At 39.4% G+C, this 25,721-nt stretch overlaps 1 long non-coding RNA gene across 1 annotated transcript; it reads right to left on the bottom strand.

Annotated features, from left to right (window-relative positions):
• Nucleotides 1-938: 938 nt before the first annotated feature.
• On the bottom strand, nt 939-24,722 carry LOC133396221 (uncharacterized). Its single transcript, XR_009767337.1, has 3 exons — nt 24,534-24,722; nt 20,411-20,534; nt 939-1,011 (listed from the first exon to the last, which is right to left on the bottom strand). It is a non-coding gene; the product is annotated as an uncharacterized LOC133396221 (long non-coding RNA).
• Nucleotides 24,723-25,721: the final 999 nt, after the last annotated feature.

The following is a 25,721-nucleotide window of genomic DNA, read 5'->3' as shown; positions in this document are numbered from 1 at the left end:
CGATAAGACAGCGATGACAACCAGTTGGTGCGTGGGTGAGTGACATGGACATGCTACCCTTATCATCTTTACGTAGAGTGAGAATGGACAAAAACACCATTTTATACTCTTTTAGCCCCACCGCAGATGTGCTACAGCACGTTCACCCCTCCCTTCCCTATTACCACGCATATGGCTCTGCACTCATCCTCGACTCATTTCTGATTTATAGATGTGATCAATGAACGGGCAGGACTTTCAATCACATCACTTAATGTTCCGCACATCCAGGTTGCATGTGTTTGAGCACGAGAAGGTTCTCCTTTGGCCACCGGCAGGGGATCACGTTGTCTACCCCTTCGCTAGAGAAAACGTAAATCGATGTGGTGATGTTACCTCAGTCATCTCTAGGGCACGTAGTTGGGATTAAAATTATAGGAAACAGATAACCAATCATAGAGCGAATTGACGACAGGCCACACAGCCACAATGATTTGTCTGTGGAAATAAACGAAGGGATCAATGTGTGTTATGTTTATGAATACAAACGGCCTTGCTGCAGCGGTTTCAGATTGGAATCACAGCATGGATGTTGTGCACACATTAAATGCTTTTTACAAGATACTTGCTCATGCACAAATAAGTAGGCAGCTTTGCACATATACACAAATCACTATAATGACCAACAGGGGGCCCTTCAATATACAACTCAATAGGGAGGGAACTGGACTATTTTGATTGGATTCATTAGATTGGAAGTAAACTTATACTGTACATGCTGCTAGGTTAGCTTTTGAGACATCCCAAGACAGAACTGGCCTTCCTTACCAGTCCGTCCAGTTAGTACATCGCTCCTGTAAAAAGGGCTGTTGCCACCACTGAGTCGTCTGATGCCCTTTGGAGGGCAGCCTGTACACCAAAGCTCATGATGACTTACTTGACTTACTCTGTGTTCTATTTTATCCTCTCACCAATCCATCCACGCCCATTGCCATGTGGACCCCACAAGCTGTTCCATGAGAGTGGCCTCAACTGAAAACAAAACACAAGCAACTGAGATTTCCGCGACTCATGACGTAAACATTGATGTGGGCCAGATGACTGAGCACCAGAGTACTTTCAAGAGAGATTTACTGACTTTTCTCCACCAAATCCTATAATATCATCATATTAGTGGTCCCTCCTTAAAGGTCAGCAATTTACCACTAAATAGGATGTAAAGACTCCATGTGTAGCCCATGAGTGTCTATATAGTCGTGAGGGCACTGAATGGACCAAACAGTGTTAATTTATCAACACAAAGTAATTCCAGTATATGGTTTTTGTTCTTTTAAGAACTTTAACCACAAACATGAAGACCAGAGCTCGGACTCGCCGTCTAAATTAAGAAATGAAGAGAACTCTGCAGGCAGAGAGCCTCAATTATACACAGCAACTGCGGACACAGGCGCAGTGTTTACTAAATCCATGCTCAACAGTTTCGCTTTAGCCACACTTCATTTTGCACACATTTGAATCATGCACACGATAGAAAATGTTCCCATGAGATGCTTCATCTCAACTCAACTAAATAAAGTAGTCCATGTTACAGGCGAGCTAGCGCAAGCTTTCGTTAAACTTTCAGGGATCATTATCCTCGATTTTAGCGTAAACATGGATTATAGATTGGAATAACATTTTCCTTGTCAGTGTTTCCGCCAACATTCAGGGATGGTTGCTTTTTCAAACCAAGACTGTTACTGACAATTGATGTTTGAGGCAGGTTAATACCGGTTAAAAATCCTATTGGTACTGTACAATATTTTTTGTAGCAAGTTTTGTGTTTTTCTTCACGCTTAATCAGCGATCGCTCCATGGGGGCGGCACCCCGACATCTAGTTAATTACTATGACATTTCCCAAGTGTAGCATGACCTCACACGCTATTTACACATGCTTTTTGGCACTGATGTCTCCTCTGTAGGCGTTTCTCATCTTTTCAACGTCATTGTCATCCTTCTACTTGGTCCAGATTTTGTTTTTTTTCCCAGCTTCATCTACGTTATTGGGCTACTTTGAAACACCCCAGGAGTTTACATCCATTTACAGATTTTACCAAATGTCTAGTCTTAGCTTCTCTTTAACTCACCTATATGGTGTTTACTGCCCATGATTTTTTTGAAGAGCTCTATATTGAAGCATTAACTCTTCATGTTTTTAACCTGCAATGGACAGTCTCACGCATGGTGTCTGTCACATGTCGAAAACGTGACTTAATGATGTAGCCGTCGAGTTGATGGCGACCGACTTGGCTATTGAAAAAGTCAGCGGCGGGTGGTGAGTTTGGGACCTGGGCCTCCAGTGAACTAATCCACCTCTCAATAACTCCATCACGTAGAAAAAATAATGTATATTAACACTACACATGTTTAACTATGTGCTACATTAAAGAAAAGAAAGAGGCGTTCCCCATATTTGAGGTTGAAGGCCATTATTACTAAAGCAAGAAACTGTTACCTTGATCTTCCAACACGTCACCTCCAAACATCTCCAAACCTCAATTGTAATGTATAAACCACAATATAGCAGTTCACAATCAATATTTATCGAATAACATGACAAAAAAACGTCAAAACTTTAAATAAAATACATCGTCTTCACCGGAGATGCTGATGGAGACGCAGCAGACCTCTTTCCTTTTCTCTTGGCTGTGTGTGTAAGCTAGATACATGTATACTATTACTGACCCATGTTTAGGCCTCAACTGAGTACAGTCAAAGCACTGAACATGTAACATGATCCCATACAGGAGAATAAGAATATTAATAGAAACAAATCCGACCAAACATCCATCCATCCATCTTGTAATTTTTTTCAGAACAGCCTGTATTTTCTTTATGATTACTATGATGAGCTTTCTTTTGTATTAGGATGTGTTATACGTCCATTTTATCAGCCAGAGCGCTCAATAGACCGGATTTTACGGTGCAATCGCGTTCATGTTTGTGGGCATCAACCTGACACAACTGAGTGCTCCAACAGGATGACAATGATCTCAAACACACCTTAAAACTGTTTTTTCAATTGAAAAAAAATAAAATATAATCAAGCTAACATGAGATTTCTGAAATGACCTTTCAAAACCAACCCTTTTGAACATTCATGAAGTATGCTTAAATTATTCCCTCTTAATATTTAATATTACATGAATGAAACTTTTTATGACTGGTTTGTGGAGACATCTGGAGTTTAGAATTGTAAATTATTAACAGTAATAAGGTAGACTACACCCTGGTCTTGTCACCAGTCAATCACGGGACGCATGGAGGCACATTCACAGAATCTCTGAGTGGGAACCGAACCCACACTGCCTCCACGGACGTCAGGGCGAGTAAACACTCAGTGACAAATGATAATGTTAACAATAGCAACAACAATAATCATAGTTGTTGTTTTGCCCAATTTAGAGGTCAGCCAAGCAGCTAAAATATTGTATACTGTATGTATCTTACCGCCACTGACGTTTTTGCAGAATATCTTGTTCATTACTGAGGTTGCAGTTTGCTGGGGTGTAGAACTGCACTGCATCATACTCAGAACTGTTCCCAATATTTGTATGAACTTATTTGAGAGGAAGATAAATATTTGCAATGTTTGCAGTTCAATATGAGGGGGGGGGGGGGGATTACAAGTCCTTGTATAGGCAGATTTTTCTGTATTATTATTATCATTATTCTCTTGTATGGGATCACGTAACATCTTAAATATTAAAGTTCAGTGCTTTGACTGTACTCGGTTGAGGCCTAAACATGGGTAAATAATGCTACATATGCCTTTTTTGACCCTTTATTGAGAGTAATGAGGCCATTGGAGCATTAGTGGATCCATATCGTTGAGTGTCCTGTTGCATGTGAAGAAAAGCAAAGAAAACGACAGCTGAGAATCCTCAGACGAGGCCAGATGCCAACATCGCACAGGCTTGAGGAGGAAATTAATTCATTCCCAGAGGATGTATCACGTTACATCAATGTATCCAAACGGCTGCTCGACCGCTGATAGCTCACTGGGAACGATACCGAGTGCTACCGCGGCCACGCACGATACGTAACGGATTGGAGGCTGCGTTCCCCTGAAGGCATCAGCCTGCTGCCATGGCGCTGAGTCTTCCCACCCCATTGAAAGGAATAATGCAGAATGGCAAGTTTACGCCGAGAATCACAGGATCAAGGCAGCTCGGAGACATGGTGAATTGATCTGTTCTGTCACTGTACAATATGAATCGATCAGCCCTCAGGGGGCCGCATGGCTCGTGCAGCATAGTAGCTGTCTAGTTTGCGATGGAAAAGTTGATGCTTTCAACCCCAGGTGCTTTTTTTTTCTTCCACTGTGGTTTGAGCAAGATACTGACCTACTTCTGTACAACCCTTTTTAAATGTATCCACAGGCTTACAAATCTGCATTCGCAGATTGTCAAGCCTTATGTAAAGGGTTACACATACCAATTTTTAACATCTTAACAGGGATAGACTGACACTGGTCAACAACAAATTTATTGTCTCAGATCTTTTAGCTGATATAGGACAATTTTGATGTGCTGAATCCAAATATCACATTGGTTTTGTTCAATTAGTTCAAATACTTCGAAAAACCTTTTGAACGATGGCGACATATGTTGTGTTTACATGTACAGGTGTTTTCGCTTTAGTGGATCAAATAAACGGAGTTCATGCCCTGAATTTTCAACAATAACGATGTAACATTTAATTTATAGATACTTATTTTTATCAATGTCTACTATTGAATTGACAGTAAGCAACATTTGTAACGTTTGATTAATAAACTGTTAACAACTAAGCCAGGCCAATTATCAGCGCCGCAATTTGGCATTACGATGCACATCGGCATCGGCCTTTTTTAAGATCCGACAGATGATAAAATATCAATTTAATACTGTGTAAACTTACTTTTGTTTGGACTTAAAACAAAGTGAAAGATAAACATTTAGGTAATATTACAATTTGGGAAAACAATTTACTGCAGAAAACTTTGGGGAGATATTTATTTGTTGAAGTTTTCATTTAACTTCATGAGACATGCAGTTGAGTCAGGGAGCTCCTGTCAGTTTTTGCTACAATTTTAAAACAAAGTTGTCTATTGTCTTTAGATTTAAAAAAAAGAAAGAAAACAAGAAAAACCTTTAACATGTTGCAAATCGGAAAAGCAGTTTAGTATAGATATGCTTAAAGACATTTATACAAAGAGAATGTGTGTTAGAGTTTGTATTATTCAAAATGTTGACACCAATATTTTAAGTTAAAGTTCCAAAAACAGTCAAATTAGGACTCATCGTGCTTGTGCGTGTGTGTGTGTGTGTGTGTGTGTGTGCGTGTGTGTGTGTGTAAGATTCAAATAATATCCCCAAGATGGGGGAAAAGAAGATTGTCTGGACACGACAGTATTCCGATAATGCATCCAACATCCACAGGCTCTTCTTATTCCGAAGAGTCCGCTCCGGTTTAGAAGTGTGGGAAAGTTGACGTGCCGTATGGACAGTGCCAGGACAGTCAATACTAAGTCAGGCTTTGTCACGTCTCTATGTGTGTCAACACTGCCAGAGTCCAGCCCAGCTTTACTCGTCCAAAAGGGAGGAGGCATGTAGTTCATTGTGTGCCTGTTAGGGGGCATCCTAACGTGAAACGTGGCATTAAACACACGCACATGCATGCGTACACACTATTTTTTCCTTCATGGATCAAGAGCCTGCATTGCAAACTAATTAGAGAGAGATGGAGTTAGTGCCATCATTCACTTTTGTGTGTACGTGTGTGTGTGTGTGTGTGCGTTTGTATGCATGTGTTTGTGTGCGTGCGTGCTTCCGCGTGCGTGTGGCAGTAGTGTTAGTCGCCTGTCAGGCCCATGAGGTCCAGATAAAGGCCAAATCAACCTCCCGCTTGTCTGGTTGTTATCACACCCTCCATTCATCCATCTCTCGATCTTTCCAATGTTATTTTTTTTCAACCCTTCCTCTATTTCCTTGCACAAAAGAAGCCGGTAGAAATAAATTGCATGTGTGAAGGTTACATAAAGACAGCATTCGAGGGACATTTTAGAAGGTTTTTTTGGTTTTGTTATTTCTTTTAGTAAAATTAGTTCCTATTTTTTATTCTTTGTTCAGATATCTACTTGATGCCATTTGTACACAGTTATAAAGCTATAATAAAGCTAAGTTATAAAGTTATGTCATTATCATTTAGTCTTGCACCTTTACATGTTCAAGAACAATATATAGTTTGGTCTCAGGTCAATTGCAGAGCTATATACGGTTGCAGAGCTTTATACGGTTACTTAAACCTCCGATTCAGTGATCATTTTGGTTTACAACATTTAACGTGGCGCTCTTCAGACTGTTCAGGCAGCAACCCTTCAGCCACATCCACAGAGGAGACCAGCAAGGAGTGACTCATAATGCAGTTACATTTGTGACTGCACGTCATCACTGGGGATTTAGTAACAAGACTTCATCTAACGGATCAAACCATTACTTCAGATGTATTTTCTCTTTTCTTTTCTTTTCTTGCAATCTCACAAATCTAGCAATTTTTATATTTTTCTTGGAAAAATGAATCCTTTCAACATCTCGGGTTGCTGAATGGCATTTGTATTGTTGAATGTGTTTATTTTTCTGTTTATTTTTGAGCTCTTGAGAGGCCAGGCATATACTCACACGCACACTCATAAAAGTTGTATGCTCCTAGATAAAAAAAAAAAAATGCATGTTGTATAATTGTTGGTTTTTAACAGGCTTGGCATATACCACATTGAAAAAAAATGTAGATGTGTAAAAAAAAAAAATAATAACCTATATAAATGTATAAATTTATATTTTGTCATTTTGTCCAGTGGCATACACTGCATTCCAATTATAAATAATAAAATTTATTAATTAAAATTAATAATTATAAAGTTTTGGAACAAACCTCCCACTGATAACAGTATTTTTGTGAATTTGTATTTTTATTTTTTCAAAATTATTACACAGAAAATCTTTTCAAGATATTTGCAGCTTTTAAAGGACTGAAAATAGTCAATTATCAAATTTGCAGCATTAGGAGGTTATATTTCCTGAAATCAAAAACAATTTCAATCCCAAATTTGATATTGATTATTTGATAACAGCTTCACAAATCCATTAAACTTTTGACTCTTGACTATTTGACTCCCACATCCCAAAAACATGCATGGTAGGTTGATTGAAGACTCTAAATTGCCCGTAGGTGTGAATGTGACTGCGGATGGTTGTTTGTTTGTATGTGCCCTGTGATTGGCTGGCAACCAGTTCAGTGTGTACCCCGCCTTCTGCCCGATGATAGCATGGTTAGGCTCCAGCACTCCCGCGGCTCAGAAAATGGATGGATGGATGTATACTTTCTGCTTCAATTTATTTTAAGATGGTGCATTGTTATGCTAGGTTCTTCTTTCGGTACCATGGAAGAATGTGGTCAGTCAGAAAGTCCACATACTTTTCCTCCCCAGCATGTTTGCAGTGCAATTCCACACCACATTACAACCGCACAACAAACACATTGTTCGCTTAATACCGCTCTGATTATGTCAATCAAAGTTGAGCATTACCATATCGTATTGTGATATTTTCTCATGTGGATCTTGTTGGAACACATACGATTTTGTAAAAAAGTGGGCATAATGATTTGGGCCATTGGTGAAAAACAAAGTAGTCCTACAGTACATACTGTAACTACGTAACTGGATCAAATGCAAATGGGTCACAGGTGACTTGGAGCCCACCCCAGCCCACTTCAGACGAAAGGTGGACTCCGCACTGCTTGCTGCCAATGTTTGTCTTGAGATGGTTGTCACATCTCTGTCGGGCCAATTCTACATTATTCATGCACTCACTGCAGTAGTCTTGCCACCCTGCACTACTTGTATATCTGTTGTTGACCAATACTGGCCACACATGTGCTTGTGAAGTATCTGTACCATTTGCACAATTGACATTGTCCCAGATTATCGCACTACTAGTCACTTTAAATTGCATAAATTTCTTGAAGTCTCTGCGCCATTTGCACAATGGTCACTACACCAGACTATTGTTCTATTAGCCATTTCAAAGTGTTCTAATTGCTAGAGGACTCTGCATCATTTTGCACAGTTGTCAAAAAAATAAATAAATTGTACCAGCATTACCACATTACTGGTAACCTTTTATTGCTCAGTGACTGTGTTTTTATGTTTTTTATGTCTCAAAAGTATTCTCTGTCAATTGATTGTTTGTTGTCATCCGAGAGCAGCTCCAACTACCAGAGACAAATTCCTTGTGTGTTTTTGACATACTTGGCAAATAACGATGATTCTGATTCTGATTCTGATTCTGGACCGGTTGCCAGTCAGTCGCAGGGCACATATAGAGACAGACAACCATTCACATCTGTCACTGAGTGCGAACTGAACTCACGCTGCCTGCACCCAAGTCAGGCGAATGTACCGCTACACCATCAGTGACAGCATAGAAAAAGAATGGATGGAGGATAATGTTCTGTGTGCTTGTGTATATTCTGTATATCTGTACATGTATGGAACCGTGCATGTAGCATGTAGACATACTCTCCGTTTGCTTTGCATCCCTGCAGCTAAAAATAACTGCTGGACACAAACCGCCCACTCGCTTGATGCATTCAAATAGCGTTGGTAAATAGAATGAATAATAGATGGCAAGTGTATGTTTTTTGTTTTGTTTTTTCATTTGAATGGAAACCAGAAATGAGGCTGTCTGAGCCACTAAAATCAAAGCTTTGTGCCTCTGTTTACAGTTTATTTACAGCTGTAAATAAGTCAGAAGAAGGCAGTGTCTCTGTTTAGACTGCTGGTCTTAAACTTGCTTCTTTTTTTTTAACCTCATAATAAAAATACTATGTATGTATCAGATAAATAGAATGCTTGAGTTTAAATCTGAAGAGGCAATACCTGTATAATAGTCATAATAAATAATACTAATAAAATAAGCATAATTGTAAAGTTTTCTGTGTTTCACTCGTGTATTTAGAAATATTACTTCGAGTCAGTATCTGTGTGTGTGTGTGTGTGTGTGTGTGTGTGTGTGTGTGTGTGTGCGCGAGCTATAATGATGATAGGGCAATTAGTTTGCCAGTGTGGCCGCCGATTTTCTGAATAGGTCAGAGACATCACTCATGGAAAAGCTCCACAATGCAGCCAGCTGGGGGGACTGTTGGCGATGTGTTTCTTTGTGTGGAAGTCAAAGTGCCAGAATTATGTTATTGTGTTCTTGTTGTGGCACTTGGTGTAATTATGACAGTGTGTACACAATGCTACAAGAAAGTCACATCCCAGTCAACAACAATAGACTTTCTTTTGGCATTCATCAACTCGTCATGCAGTTTCAAAACATCTTGTCATGTGCTTTGAGTTACTTTGACCCAAATATCGGACGAGGTATAACTCATCTTGGGTGGTCAAAGTATGACATTTAAAATTGATTATGTTTAACGATTATGTCTATTTGTCAAGAGGTTTTCAATAACCAATAAGGAGTGCTTTAAAGCAGTCAGTGCAACAATAATAAAAACAAATAAATAACAGTAGGTAACTGGATAAATTTGATTAGTGCTAATTAAATGAAAAGACAGTACAGTAATTATAAACATGAATAAGTAAGGCTATTTATATGATAAAAGATAGATAGACCAATCCTTTATTCTATTCTATTATTCTATTAAGCTGTTAATGGCAGAAGGATAGGCTAGTGCAGGGGTGTCAAACTCATTTTTGTCACGGGCCACATCGTAGTTATGACTTCCCTCAGAGGGCCGCTACAACTGTGAACCCATATAAATGAAAGATTACCTCATACTCTAATTACATACAGTATACACAACACATTGATGAATGGCCAGTTTTGAAATCAGCCTTTAAAAACGGTTTTCAACTTACATTTTTCAAGATTGTTAACAAAAAAATATGCTTCGAAATCTCTCAATGGTATTACAGCAAGCTGGCACAGTGGGTGACTGATTAGTACATCTACCTCACAGTTCTGGGGTCTGGGGTTCAAATCCTGGCCCTGCCTGTGTGGAGTTTGCATGCTTACATTACATTACCAGATAACTAGCAACCCTTTACTGCTCAGTGACTGTTTTTTTTTTTTGTTTGTTTTTTTTGTCAATGTCTTTCTGTCTCCAGAGTGTTCTGTAAATTGACTGTCTGTTGTCGTACTAGAGCATGCACTCACTAACATGTTTAACAAGTTCCCGTATTTACTGCAGTTTTCTTACAACACTTGGAAAGCATCAAATATTTGTCTTTCAGTTTTGCCGCGATAATACTAATAATGAATTCAACTAATCCGAGCATATATTTGTAATTATCTGGTGGAAAAGTTTATCTCTGAGAGTAGAGAGGACTTAAATTATTCTGCAGTGACAAGGATTTTTGGTTGGACGCATGGTTTCACACACACACACACACAAACGCACACTAACACACGCTAAGGAGCTGAGCCAACAGAAAAGAGAATCGCATAAGCAGTGTGGCAGATTAACTTGTTGGGTGAGGCGTGTGTGCGCGCACATATTTGCGTGCAATGCCGATGGGGGGGGGGGGGGGGGGGTAACAGCGTAATCGAAGGGTAGACAGGAAGACTGACAGGGTCCATTTTAGCTCAGTAGAGACTTGTACATTGTTTATAGATGATGTACTCAAGAAACACAGTACTGCATAACATACAGCACTCACAAAAATCATATATGTACATTTGGTCTCCTCAATGCCTGTGCAGGTTTTTTTCTTACATTCTGTTATTGCCTTTGCTACATCTTTCTTCTGAAATACTTTTGATTGATTTCTGAACACTGAAGAAACCCCGCCCCCCGCATTCACCCCTTACCCCAAAAAGGTTGAACAGTGCAAGTGCTGCATTACAATTTACTCACTCGGAAGATATGATTCATAACATCACATAAACTCAGAAATGTAATATTTAATTTTACTCAGTATTAGGAATGTACAGTATCCCACACTGAAGTGGAACAAGAAATATGGAACCAAAGTCATTTTCTGTTGCATAGGCATTAGATACGTTTCAAAGAGGTTGCGGGTAAGTGGAAACAATCCCAACTAAAGTTAAACAAGAGGGGCGATACACCGTAGACTGGTCAGCAACCATTTACCCTCACATTCTCACCAATGGACAATTAAGAAAAAAGTCTTCAATTAATCTAATGTAACTGGTCATCTGATGCATGTTTCTGGAATGTGGGAGGATGCCAGAGTACATGGATAAAACCCTCGTGAGCGCTTGTAGAATATCGAAACTCCAGTTGTTCCAGCAGAGATTAAAAAACGGATCACATTACTGTGAGGCAGACATGCTATCTAGTATTTCTCCTTGCTGCTTGTTGTAACCGTAAAATATAATAAAACACAAAATACCTAAAAACAGCAGAAAAGTAGAAAGTTTACTTTAGTTTTTTTTGTCCTTCTTTTGATACCATAAAAAGGATTTATCAAATACATTAATACAGTTCATTAAATCAGTTGGTTTAAATTGCACCACTGCAAGTGTATGTCAGGAGTTGTTGCCTGGCTGTGTCTTTGGGGGATTTTGCTACAATGAAAATCTTACCAAAGCCATTTAGAGCTTTATCAGCACAAGCCAATCACTGAGGCCTCTGTGGAGTGCGAAGGGCCATCCATCACCGACCGTAGAGCACGGCCCGGGACATCTCTGTCACCGGATAATGCATTGTGTGGACTAAAGGGAAGGAAACGTTTCAAGGGGAAGGCCAATGTCCTCCACAGTCCTTAAATGATTTAAGTCTAACATTGTCTTTTACTGGTGCTTTGATTTGTACAGCACAACAAGGGCAGAGACACAGTTTATTGTAAACACCAACAGCGCAGAGCTTGCAGATATTTCACAATGGGTTTTTTTCTTCCCCTGGAACACATGCCAGAAGCTACACTAGAAAACTGGGATCGATTCATGCCGTTAGTTCGTAAAGGGGTCATATATTGCCAAACCAACTTTTTCTAGTATTTGCATAATGTAATATTGTATCCATGGTGCCTCAGTAAACATGAAATATGAATTGAAATCACCCACACAGACCTGAGCTCCTGACGTTTTTCTGCCGAGAGGCCTGAAATCAGGTCATTGGAATTTCTCGAGCTTATCTACGTCACTAGTGAAGATCTCCACCTTCCCTTTCCACTCCCGACCCAGCACTCTCAACATAACAAATGTGTGTATGCTCACAAATGGGTCTTCTACATGGAGGCAACCTATCAGAGGAAAGGGGGCGTACTTCGCCAAATATGGACAAAGCAGATACAAAGCTGGGTCAAACAGAAGTAGCTGTCAGAGGGGCCTTTCCTGGACACTTTGTATGACAAAACCAAGGTGTTTTTTTAAATAACGACACTTTTATACTAAGTCCATGTTAAAAAGTCACAATCTCCATGTTTGAAGATAATTGCTGAAAATATCTGCAAATACTGAGAACTATGTAGTACTGAATTTTGGAGCTATAACATGAAACAGTTTTTCACCAATTTCTGTTTTTTTTTTTTTTTTTTTTTTTGGGACATGGCTAATAATACAGCAGCCAGTGAAGCACTTAGCAAGCCACTGTGAGTCATCCCTCCCCCATTACATAAGAACTTGAGCGGCCCGGTGACAATTTGGGCGACTGTTCAGTAGTCACATTAATGAATGTCCCCACCAATGACTGTAAGTTGGCTTGTGTACTTATTTTATGACTAAAGTCCCCAGGAGGCCTAATGTTTTTAATAATGGATGATATTTGTGATATTTTTTTTAACAGTTAAGAAGTGAGCTGGGCGTGGTTTCAGCTCATTCAGAATGGAGCCTTTACTTTTCATGATTTTGAAGCTGTGGGAGCTGGTCAAGAGAGGGCGCTAGGGCGCCGCCCCACCACTGATGGTGGTCACCACATTACCTTCCGTGAAGACAACAAATAAGATGAAACTATCGATAAAATGTGTGTTGTCTAATTCGAGACGCACCGGTCTCGGGGCACACAAATCTTCACCCATTGACTGTCGTTATGACTTTGACATGCACAGCAGCTCCTTTTCAATGCAACAGATACAACCATAGGCATTTCCATTCCATTTTTGGGGGTGCTGTTGCGACCCTAAAATGAATCCCAGCACCCCTAAATTTGACTGATCAAAAAAATCTCAACTGTACTTTGTATTTAAACAACCTAGAAATGTGTAAAATCATAGGGTTGTAACTTGTCACAGTTCACTCACCTTCAGCAGGATTTTATATTTATTTATTTCAAGTTTGCAAATTTAAAGATTTGAGAACATTGGTTGATGGCCCGATTGATAAAGGTGCCGGCTGTGGCTGCATTACGTTTAGCCTTTTTGAGGATTGATGTTGGTATATTGATAACTTCCTGGGTGATTTCTCTCCGTGCCAAATGTCATCTTTGGAGAGAATCTCTGAGCAGCAGGCTCTAAAGCGTGGCATTTAGAAGATAGGATTAGTTGCCACTGTCTTGAACTTCCATGACACATTTTGTGGTGCACAGACCAAAAATATTCTTTTGCAAAACCAGGTTTTAGCATTGACGACTCTCACTCTGTTGTTCTGCATCTAACACATGCACAAACAAAGCAAACAACTGGAACTGTTCACATATTTTTATTAGCTACACCAAGAAGGTGCTATGTTTTCATTTTCCATTGTTTATGAGTTAGCAGGTAAAAAATACTTTACCAGTTTCTACAATACTTTGTGGGTTAATGTGAGCTCATCCAGCATGTGTATTCCAAATTTCTTTTTAACCATAGAGTAAGATTTTCCTTCATTTATCTATCCAAATCAGGATTCTCTGGCCTTAGAGGTCTGCCTGCTATAGAGTCTTTCTACAGTTCCACAGGACGTAACCTGTTACACAGGGATGTAAATGCTTTAGCTGAGCCAAACACCTGTTAATTGGATGAACTTCACGTTTTTTGAGAAAGAAAGTAATGGTACAGTGAGGTAAAGATATTTTTGTCACCATACTGCTATACTGTGTAGTGGTCAACTGCGAACACCTTTATTCTTCTCAACTATACATGACAGAAATTTTTCCCGATCGAATATACATTTGTCGTCGCGAGGGCTGACAGATTGAAATGCGTTGTTCGATGGGGTATTGGGTTGGTTAATGGCCACCAACACCTGTTTGGATGCCCCCCTCAGCCTCAGTTGGATGAGACCTCCACCCCTTCCCCCCCTTTGCAAGACACTGATTAGCAGTAGCAGTATGTTTTGCATGTTTTGCAAGTGTGCGTGTGTGTTTTGCAAGTTGTTTAGTTCAGGACTCAATGACAATTTTGACCTCTCACCCTTCTTTTGATCATGGTAAGTCTTTTCATGATTATCGGTGAATAGAGTAAATCTTTTTGCTTGTGCAAGGCTGAAGATAAGCATACATTGAGCCAACATGGAGCTGTGCTAAAAATGAACAAAAAAAATGGCCCATCCAACCAACATTGAATTCTTGATTTCTACATGCTCTTGATTCACTATTTTATTTGTATTTATTTATTTTTATGGTAAGGCTTTAAAAAACTGAACTAAGATGTACTGTGTAATTTTTGATGCCCCATGGAGTGTTTCATTCGCAGACTGGAGGCACTCCATAGGCAATTGTGGAGTGAGGAGTTCATGCATTTCTAATGAAGGAGCTACAACATCCTTTGGCCTTCTGCAGAGTCCTCAAATGACTCTCTAACCCAGAAATCCAAAATAGTTTATAGAGTAAATAATATATTGTACACTGTATGTCTAGTGTGACCGTATGATTTGAATGATTTCCATTTGTCTCTGCTGAGGATGAATAAAAAGTTTAGTATCCGCTCCTTTGCAAGAAACAGCTTTGATTTGTCTTTTTATCATGATCACTCATTGAATAAAAGATGCTTCCATTTTGTTCAGGATTTCAGTTTCATTAAAGCCGTTTTTAACTTTTTTTTGTTCACTAGTACAATACTATTGCTCCCTGTAATTTGTATTATACTGTTTATATATATATATATATATTTATTTATTATCTTGGAAATGGATGAAACTCTGGATTTGTCTAAAACTTTACTTCCTGTTTAGCAATATATATGTATATAAGAGAGTAAACCCCTCACCTTGTAAACATTTTCTTAAATCCATTCACAAGACAATACTTAAGAAGTGACACTGCTACAATATGAAGTAGTTAGTGTTCAGTTTGTATAAGAATGTATATTGACTATCCTTTCAAAATAACTCAACACACAGTCATTAATGTCTATACCACTGACAAAAACAAGTACTGTAAGTACACACTCGTGCAAAAACGTCCAAAGTGGGCTCAAACTGTCAAAACGTTGTGTGGCCACCATTATTTTATTGCATTACTGTCACCTTCTTGGGCATGGAGTTCACCAGACCATCACAAGTTGCCACTGGAATCCTTTTCCACTCCTCCAAGACAACATCACGCAGCTAGTGGAAGTTAGTGGAAGTTAGAGACCGTGAGGTCCTCCACCTTCTGTTTGAGGATGCCCTCAGATGCTCAGTAGGGTTTAGGTCAGAAGACGTACTTGGCCACTCCATCACCTTTACCCTCAGCTCCTTTAGCAAGGTACTGGTCGTCTTGGAGGTTTGTTATCATGTTGGAATACTGCCCTGTGACCCAGTTTCTGAAGGGAGAGGATCATGCTCTGCTTCAGCATGTCACAATACATGTTGGTATCCATGAATCCCTCAATAAAACTGTAGATAGCCCCAGTCTGCCACACACCCTGACACGAACTGAACCAAATGATTTTTTTCTCGGCTCCATCAGACCACAGAACATGGTTCCATCAATCTGTGTCCTTAGTCTGCTTGTCTTCAACAAACTGTTTGTGGGCTTTCTTTTCATCTTTAGAAAAGGCTTTCCTCTGGGATGACAGCCAAATAGCACTGACAGCCCGCGCCCCCACCCCGTCAACCTCTTCAACAATGCTTGGCAGCACTCATACGTGTCTTTTCCAAAGACAAACTGTGTATATGACACTGAGCACATATACTTAACTTCAACTCTTTTCAACTTTTAAACCTGTCCTGTTCAGCTGCAAGGTCAAGCAGAATGGATGATCCCTTTTGTTTTGCTGTGCAACAATGGAGTTTTTATATTGCCATTGAGGTTTTTTGTATTATGATGGATATTTATTGAAAATGTCAGTCAGAGAGAATGAGATTTTTAAAGGGGAGTGACAGAAAAGAAAAAGGAGAGGACAGAGAAAATTTAACAAGGAAATACAGGACACTAAACTAAGTATTATATGCATACTACAGTGTCGCATTGGATTCTAGTTTTGTACGGGATAGTAGTGCCACACCGTGTGAGGGACAGGACTGGGACAGGAGGGGAAGAGAGCAGGAAAAGAGTGGACCCGGCTGTGCAACTGGAGTGTGGTGGTAGTGGCGATGTAAGGGGCCCACCCGAGAACAGCATGGCTGAAAGGACACACCACGCACCAAGGGATCCAGGGCGGTCCACCAGCCCCACAGAAGCACCCCAAAACCAGGCACCTGAAGTAGAACACAGGGACCCACCGCCCCACTTGCCTGCCCCCAACATATACAGTGCTTATTTGAGATGCAGCTATTAAGTGAGACATGATGTCTATGAGAGTAGTCCACACTATTTGAGATAATACGGCAAGCGCCGTCCGTACAATATGGAATTCAGGCTATGTAAATATCCTGCAGCTCCTTGGTTTGTTTCATCAATCAGGGAGACGGATGATTAAATCATTTTCACATGACACAGGGTGTCAGTCCCACCCAGAGTTCTGGCAACTCCGCTTTGTATATTTACTAAATACTTCGACATGCTTCAGCCAAGTAGGGCTCCGGTTTCTGGGAAAACCCAGGAAAGTTTATTGAGAAAACTGAAATTCTGGAGGGAGTTGTGCTTTCTACTCCAATTTAAAGCTAATGTGTTCAGTTATGACAGTATACAGAACCACATACAGTACTGTCGGCTGTCAGTCAGTGCACAACACATTTAAATAGTAATAATCTGCCACATAAATTGATTCAAATGCCAAGTCACCAAAAGCTTCCTCTCCCTAATGAGCCTAATGGTGTGTTTTAGCGTTTAGTTTGGAATAATCCTTGCACTACGGAGAACAACTGAATGTGAACTACAGCTCCTCAAAAGGAATATAACGTTTTTCCATGTTTGGCCTTATATCTGAGTTACAATCTCTGATGCCTTGAGACTCACAGGCTCACAACATATTGATCACAGCTTCTACTGTAGTTCAGTAGACAAACACAGACGAGAAGCCAGAACAACCAAGGTATCCCGTTTTCATATCCATTATAACATGATGGTGCCTATCGATTGCGCTCGTACTCTGCGGGTTGCCAGTAGCAGCCTCTTAATAAATACATTGATGCTTCAGCTCCTGGATGTGATGCACGTGTAGGAGCATGAGACTGTGCTGCAGAAATTTCAATATTTTGCCATTACATAAAATAAACTATAAAGCAATGGCACGATACACGAAACTGCACAAATCTGACAATGGATAGGAGAAAAGATCCAATGCGCCAAACACATGCATGAATTTACAGTAGCTGTAATGAGTAATCATTTTTGATCCAGGATTATCCACATTTAATCGTATTATTCGAGTCAACTGTCATTGTCATAGTAGAGGGTACATGTATAGTCAATGAAATGTGATTACCATCTAACCAGAAGTGCAAGTATCGGAATATTTACAGAAAGTTACAAATGTTAGACAATATCGACATATTTACAGACCATTTCGTCTCAAGGAATCATGTTATTTTGTTACTTATTATGTTACGCAACAGTTATGAGTCAGTGCAAAAGCATAATCAATGCATTTAATGTATGGAAAGAGGCTAAATGTGAATAGCAAACTGTACAAACTGTGGAAAAGAGGTACATTATGATGTTTAATTTACGTAAAACTTCTTCAGTACACACAAAAAATGAATTGAATTGAAAATAAGTGGTAACCACTAACAGAACTTGTTTTAACTTTAACCTTGAAAGAAATGTTAAAGTACATCCTCCAGGATTATTGTGGTTTTGACAGGCATGCTTTATAACTTCTAATTGTCTTTTACACATTGATATATATATATAAATTCCAAAACAATTAGAAGGATTTTAAAGCTGTTTAAGGAAAATACAATCCATTTTTATGCGATTATAAATACTGGAGGTTTCTTTTTCAAAAAATGAAGAAGAAGAAAAAGACCAGTGTCCTCCCCTCATGCTGAGTCCAACAGTTCTTGGAAAGAGCTGTTGAATGTCTGGCCACATCCAGGACAATCCTGCAGACAACTTTGTCAATAGATCATTCTTTCAGGGCCTCCCAAAAACCCGTTCCCATCTAGTCCCTTAATAATTGGCCCACATACAGAGGAATGCATTCACCATTCTCTATCCAATATAAAGCAGTCCCATAAATCCCATTTGTTAAGGTTTTCGTTGTCAAGCCCACTAACAGTGTGTTGCTGCTGGAATTATCGTATCGCTTAGCAAATTGTACGTATTATAGCTCAGTCACAATGAACAGGAGTGGTCCAAACTATCAAACTATGCTTTAAGAAAAGCATAAACTATTAAACTATTAAGGCATTGGTTACCTTGGTAGCTCTTGGGTCTAAACGGGATCTTGTAAAAGAAATTCTTTGTTATTTTATTTATATAATATATACTTATATTTAATAATGTTTGTATATTTTTAGCTTTCATTGTCCATTCTGCTTTAGAAAGTATGTTTTCACTGCTTCACCTTCGGAGGTGAAGATGTTGCAGTAGTTACAGTGTAGATCACAAATTGGACAATAAAAAAATGTAAATAATTACCAATTGCAATTAGCCAGAACAGAAGTGGGTAAATTAGTACAGTAACCCCTCGAAACTAAAGCACAATCAATGACAAAATCACCCTTTAGTGTTTACGTTTGAATAACTTCTTGAGTTAACTTCCTTTGAACTTTTAGCGTCATTAACATTTTCCTTCTATCCTTTTGAAGATATACCTCAAAATTTGTTCATGTTCTGGATTCTTGTTTGACATTGGGGTCAGATGTTTCTTTAAAAAAAAAAAAAAAAAAAAATCCTTGAGTCCGCTCTACTCTGTTCTTTAGAATTTTGAGTGTTTCGAGGAAATGTCTCATTCGTTTCATTTTATTTGAAATTAAGAGTTCGAGAAGTCGTGCCGTCGATTACCCATGAGTCCATGGAATGGACATCCATTCCATCCTGCCTCAGAAATAAGCAACATGCTCGAAGTGGAAGGGCAGATGTCGCGTCCCAGCAGGATGACAGGGAGCGGGACAAATTATGCAATTCCTGTTTGGCATGTCGTCAGGCTTCCACGGAAGTGTGTGCGTGTGTGTGTGTGTGTGTGTGTGTGTGTGTGTGCGCACATAAATGGCTCCCTGCCATTCTGAAAGTGAAAACCTGTGGCAATAGATGTACAGTAAGTGGAAAAGAGTGCATTGTACTTGGACGCTAAATAAGGAGTAAATTCAACACCTATGACACATTTTATACTGTTAACATTTCACTACAAGGCAGCTTTAAATTTGACGACTCCACTTGGATTGTGGCATTTAATAAGTGAAGACTCCATTTTTATGAATGTGTTTATGAATCTTTTTGTTTGCTTATTTGACAAAGAAAAGGCAAAATGTAGTTTTACCCATGTGACCTATGCAAGTTGTCATGGGCCAAGCTAAGTCTGCTGTGATGGCCGCCAGCACAACCTTGTGGTCTAGAGAATGGATGGATGGAACATTTTGAGGTCAGACTTCGAAAACTTCAAGTGGTATATTTTGATTTGAAATCGAGCATTAGCCACGGTTCGAGTTTTTGTAAAACACGATTCCTTAAAACAAATGAATTCATTCAGTGAGTTTTGGGAATATTTTAAACAAAAATAAATGGGAAAACGCATGCCTGTAAAACGACCTGATCCAAACTTCCTTCTATTAATGAAAGTTCACTGTAGTTTACTGCTTGAATAACATCCTGCTGAATTCTCATGAGAAGCTACTTGGTGGCCATAGGACATAAAGAATATCAGCACAACAGGGACTGTTTTCCTCAGGGAAATATTGTGTTTATTACTTACAGTAGACATCTTAACCAATGTTTAGGGGAATGTGAGTTCGTATGACATTTAATACGAATGCTACTGTGGTGTTTGTGCTAAACAGGGTATGCAGGATAATGTTTCTTTCAAATTGGTTCCACAGTATCTAAACATTGCAATGCAATATTCCTAACTGTAATGTACTGCAGGTGTTATGCACAGTACACAGGCACAATTAAAGAGTGGTCCTACAGTATAGTCTACGCAAATAAAACACTCACAGAGGCATGACGGATTACTAATGGCCTCCATAGCCGGGATATGAAGACAGAAGCTTCGAGAGTTCAGAGGAAGTGGAAGCAGCCTCAGGCCAGAATGCAGTGAAGATATGATCAGTGTCTCCATCTGTTGAGGGCAGCACAAGACAAAATGAAGGACACACCTTTCATTGACCTTCACCTTCCTCCTCTTGTTCATATACAGACAGCCGTGCGTTCATATGCGCTGATGGCAGATAATACATTTGACTTCTCAGATTTACTCGATCTGCTGTACATTTATTGCCCGACCTTTCTCAATTTTACTTAGTTTTCTAGTGTTTAATGATCCGTGGATGGTGTACGGCAGTTTTTAGAGTAATAAGTCGAGTCAATTTTATTGATATAGTGCCAATTCACAGCAGATGTTATGTCAGGGCACTTTACCCATTGAGCAGCTCAAGAACCGAACCTGGCGACGGAGGGAAGGAAAAACACCCTCTCAGGAAGAAACCTGAAACAGAACCCAGTGGAGGGACAGAGGGAAGATAGAAAGAGAAAACTGGATCACGGGTTAAACAACCAGCGAAAGGACTAGAGAACAATAGACACACCAACAGCTACTGTAATAGTCCCATGACAAAACCGGTCTGCTCCCAACACCACTATCCCCAACCTCTGACAAGAAACAGGTAAATGTGAAGGCGCAAAACTAACTATAAAAAAAAAAATCACTGTGACTGTGTGTTCAAAAGAAGCGCAAAAGCCAGGGATATTTCTTTGTTTGCCTTAAATACAAATTAATCGGATTGGGTAAAATGTTTGGTGCAGTTACCAGTTACCTTACTTTATTCGCTGACCTCAAATGTATTACATTGAATACACATACTTTAAGCATTCTCACCATATAATAGTGTGATTTATCACGCTGACACATTCATGCTATAGATTTGTACGAGTATAGTTTTGTGGTTCAGGCCTGTGTTATTTCTGTTTTGCTCTAATATCTACAGTATGTCACCTGTCTTCTCATTTCCAGCCGTAATGGCGGCTCCAGAGCCAAGATAATTAAAGTTCCATTTCATCACGGCACCCTGTGCCCCGTGCATCGAATTCCGGAACTATATTGACCCAGCCCGAAATATTTTTTAACAACAGTTTGACCTCTGTCAGACAGAAAGTGTCGTAATGAGGAGGCCTGTAGCTTAATGCTGGCCGGCAGACTTGAACGTGTCACGTCTGATTGGTGCCAAGAGGAGCAGCTCACAGAGCGCCGTTAAATATATATATATATATATATATATATATATAAATAGAAAGAAAAGAAAAGACAAAAAGGCAAGATGAAATTGTGCTGTTAACATTCATGAGGAATGACAACAGTGCCAGACGTCAGACATCAATGTGTCATCGTTGCATTCTTCTTTTTAGCTTTCTTTCATGCTTGTCTTCATTCATTCACACATAATCGTATTTCTTTCATTCTTTCCTTTCCTGCTTTCTTTTTTCTTGAATAAGGGATGGATGGTTACCTACTTTCCTTCTTTTCCCTACCTCTTCTGTTTTGTTTTGCTTGATTTTTCTTTCTGTCCTCCATTTTTCAATTATTCCAATTCGCTTGTCTTTCTTTCTTTCTTCCGTAGCATATTGTCTCTAAATCTTGGCCTTTTTTTCTTTCATTTTCTTTTAATTTTCATTCTCCCTTTCTTTGTTTGTCATCGCTCATTGACATTATTTATATATTCTGTCTCATTCTTTTTCTTAACTTCCCTTTGTTCCTTCATTCCATCCCATTTCTCCTGTTTCCACTTTTTTTCTTTGCTTTTCTTTCTGTCCTCTTAATATTTCTTTCTTTGCTTTCTTATTCCCTCTACTCTTATAATTCTTTTAACTTTCCTTCTTTCGCTCCTTACTTTTGTTCCTCCTCTATTTCTCTCATTCCCTATACATCCTTAGTTTCTATCTTTCTTTCATGCATTCATTCCCTACTTATTGTTTGCTATTTTGGTGTCATATTTCTGTCTGTCTTGCTTTCCTTTCTTACTTTGTCTTCCAATACATACTCCTCTAAACCCATATTTCTTCCACTTTTCTTTTGCACTGACCTAACATTTCTTCGTGACATTCACATTGCTAACGTAATATATGTTTGCTGTTTTTTCGATCATTTTGCAGTCCACAAGTAGGCAAAACATCATTTTATATGAATGACTGTTGCCTCAAGACGGTGAACTAGAGCTCCAACAATTAATCGATTAATCGACAACTAATTGATTATCAAATCCAGAACTATTTTGGTCATCGATTAATTGTTTAGAGCCATTGTTAAACTTAAAATGCTCCAAATGCTCTCATTTCAGCCTCTCAACTAGAAGCATTCCCTGATTTCTGTAGTCTTCCATGAAAGCAGACTGGTTCTCCTTCTCCATCCATTTTCTTCCACTTAAAGTATTTGCCGTCGAGTCGCGGGGGCATCAGCTTCACTCACTTTGTCCAGCTGCCCCGGGGGTATCCCGAAGCCTTCCCAGGCTTAGAACTTTGCTGGCAAAATGCACTTTTGCTTACAAAATGAATGAACAGGTGCGTGCATGACGTCGTTTATTTGGCTTTGTTTAAACATTAAACAATACCAAATAAACAACAATAATCGGTGAATAAACTAATCAAAAAATGATTTAGCAATAAACATTAACTATTCAATAAAAAGATTGAATAATCCCAAAATAATCTATTCTAAAATGATTTGATAGTGACAGTCCTATGGTGAACATAGTGTTTTGCTATCTTGCATATGCAAGATAGTAAGCATGTATAAGAGGAGTAAATACAGTAGCTGTGTGTTGTCAGCAACCTGACCTGAGCTTAATGAGCGTGCTCCAGCAGCCAGTGTTGTGACAGTAGCAAGGATGTGACTGTCAGCTTTAATAGGAAGGACTCGTTCCGATTAGCCTAATGTTCAAACATCAGCAGGCCTGGCAAAAATCCACATGATGCACCTCAGCACCATGCGGCTCACAGAAATAGACAGCATGATCCACCCACCCAACACCCCCCCCCCCCCAGCAGAAACAGGCGATACCAAAAGCAATGGAAATGTATTACATCAGTACACTTTTCTTCCAAAAATACACCATGACCTCGCTTGCTGCTTCAACTCGTCATCAGTTACTAGAAAGGGACTGCAACACTCGTAATATTGTGTCTCATGATTAATTTGACTATTCCTTGCAGTTGAGACCTTGACATTCCTTTATATTTACTCTCCATGATTTAAAAAGAAGCCAAACACTATATATATATATATATATATATATATTTATCACAGTTTTCTATGCCATGTGAATGGTGGCCCTTAAATGCCATTGGATACACAACAAGTTAGAAGGGTTGTCTTTCAACTGGAAGATCCCAGGACCAATTCCCGTTTCCTTGTCAGTTCTGTTGAAGTGTCAATGCGCAATAAACTGAACCCTCTGTTTGTGTGAGTTACTGTACGAATGAATGATTCCTTCGCAAGGTTAATGTGAAACAAAGTAGGTAGTAACGATGTAAAACCACCACTGGTAACCAAGACTTTGACACAGAGAATATTAACATCTTCAGTCACTTTAGACTCTGAAGTGACCTGAAGTTCAGAGACTAAAAATGATTTTAGTCTCTTGGAACAAGTTGTGTCGTGGCACCAGATGTTGATGTCTTTGAAATGTTCATAAATCAAACGAGTGTCTTTTCTATTTTGCCTTGCCGGAAGCGGAGAATACATCTCAACATATGGCTAATTGGAGGCGAAATCGTTCCATATCGGTTGTGAATAAGGCACAGGAAAAGAGGGGAGAAGATTAGAAGAGTTAGGAAGGCATTTCCTGCCCCCATTTGGTGGCAGAGAAAAATGCATCCAACTGTGCTCTGATGCCTTTTACAAGATGTTTGGATTCATGATTATTTTAATGAATTCATTGATTTATGCATGATTTCAAGAAATACTGCATATCTGACAGCACAAAGAAACCATTTTACTCAAGACATACACCTGCACATATGCACGCTCAAGTATGACGGCATTATTTCCCTTGTGAAGGCTCTCTGTCTGTCTAAAAACCAGGACGTTTGTTAATCCAAAAAAGGTGTGTGTTCTGTTTTCACTCACCTGAAACAGTCCTCTCAGCAGCTCTGGTTCTGGGAATATTTATTTATTCCTCCATTGATTTGACCTCTGCTTCTTTTCAGACACGGACGTCCATGCCCATCATGCGTATACAGTGTTTGATTTTGACAGCCGTGTACAGTACATAAAAGCACATAATCATGCATCATTTGTCTCCATGACTTCCCGACGATTTTGGCCTCAACCAGTGGTAAAGCATTCTTATCGTTTCCACACCCCCGGTTGAGATCAGCTTTGGATTACACCAATTAGAGCAGTGAGCCATATGTCAATGTGCTCCGAGGTCTTCAGCCTCCTCCACTCAGTGCTCGAAATTTACCTCCACCAGTTAGGACTGTCAAGGTCTATCGTCACTCTGCTATTGACTGATTGAAAGCACTGCAACACTTGGGCATCCGGGCCACACTGTGGCCGAAATATGTTCAGTCTAATATTGTCCTCTAATAACAGTGTTTAATCATTTGTAAAATGCTCAGCAACAAAAACAAGTTTTCTCTGCTTTGTTTTCTCAGCTCACGATGAGTAAATCAGACGTAGGTTTGGAAAAGGTGCATCTGTATTCTTCTCACTCCTCTTACAATTTCGTCCACTACACCTGCGACAACTTAATGGTCCGTGAGGTACATGACACGAAGCCCACGGCTCAAGTCAAGTCCCAACTGCATCGTAATGGCATTTTTGTTAGTGTGGCGAGCCCGACTCGAACAGAGTCACGCAGAGTAAATCAAGAAATGTATTGGTATCTAGTTAACACAAAAGGACAGCTCGAAAGACAGACATGAATTCAATGTTTTAAATCATAGTTCCCTCATGACTTGGAATCAACAATGTTACAATGTGACAATATTATAGAGCAGCTCTGAGATTGTTCGTATTTCCACAATCATTAATCAAAACTGTTATTATTATTATTATTATTATTATTTGCTTTTGGGGGTAAAAAGAAAATATATAGTCTGTGCTAACATCAGTGTGGTTCTTTTTAATATGCATTTTTTTACTTACCGGTAATACAGCACAGTGATTAAATCAATTGTTTGCCATTCCCACAATCTTGACTCGGTTTATGGGGAACAGATGATTGGGCTGCACCAAATCTGCCTAGCGATGTGCCCGCACTACTGAGTGTTATAACATAAGGAAACAGTACTTCTTTTTGAGCTCTGTTGC

Source organism: Phycodurus eques, chromosome 21, assembly GCF_024500275.1.
Source record: "Phycodurus eques isolate BA_2022a chromosome 21, UOR_Pequ_1.1, whole genome shotgun sequence".
Lineage (NCBI taxonomy): Eukaryota > Metazoa > Chordata > Actinopteri > Syngnathiformes > Syngnathidae > Phycodurus > Phycodurus eques.
This window is presented reverse-complemented; position numbering and strand designations above follow the sequence as displayed.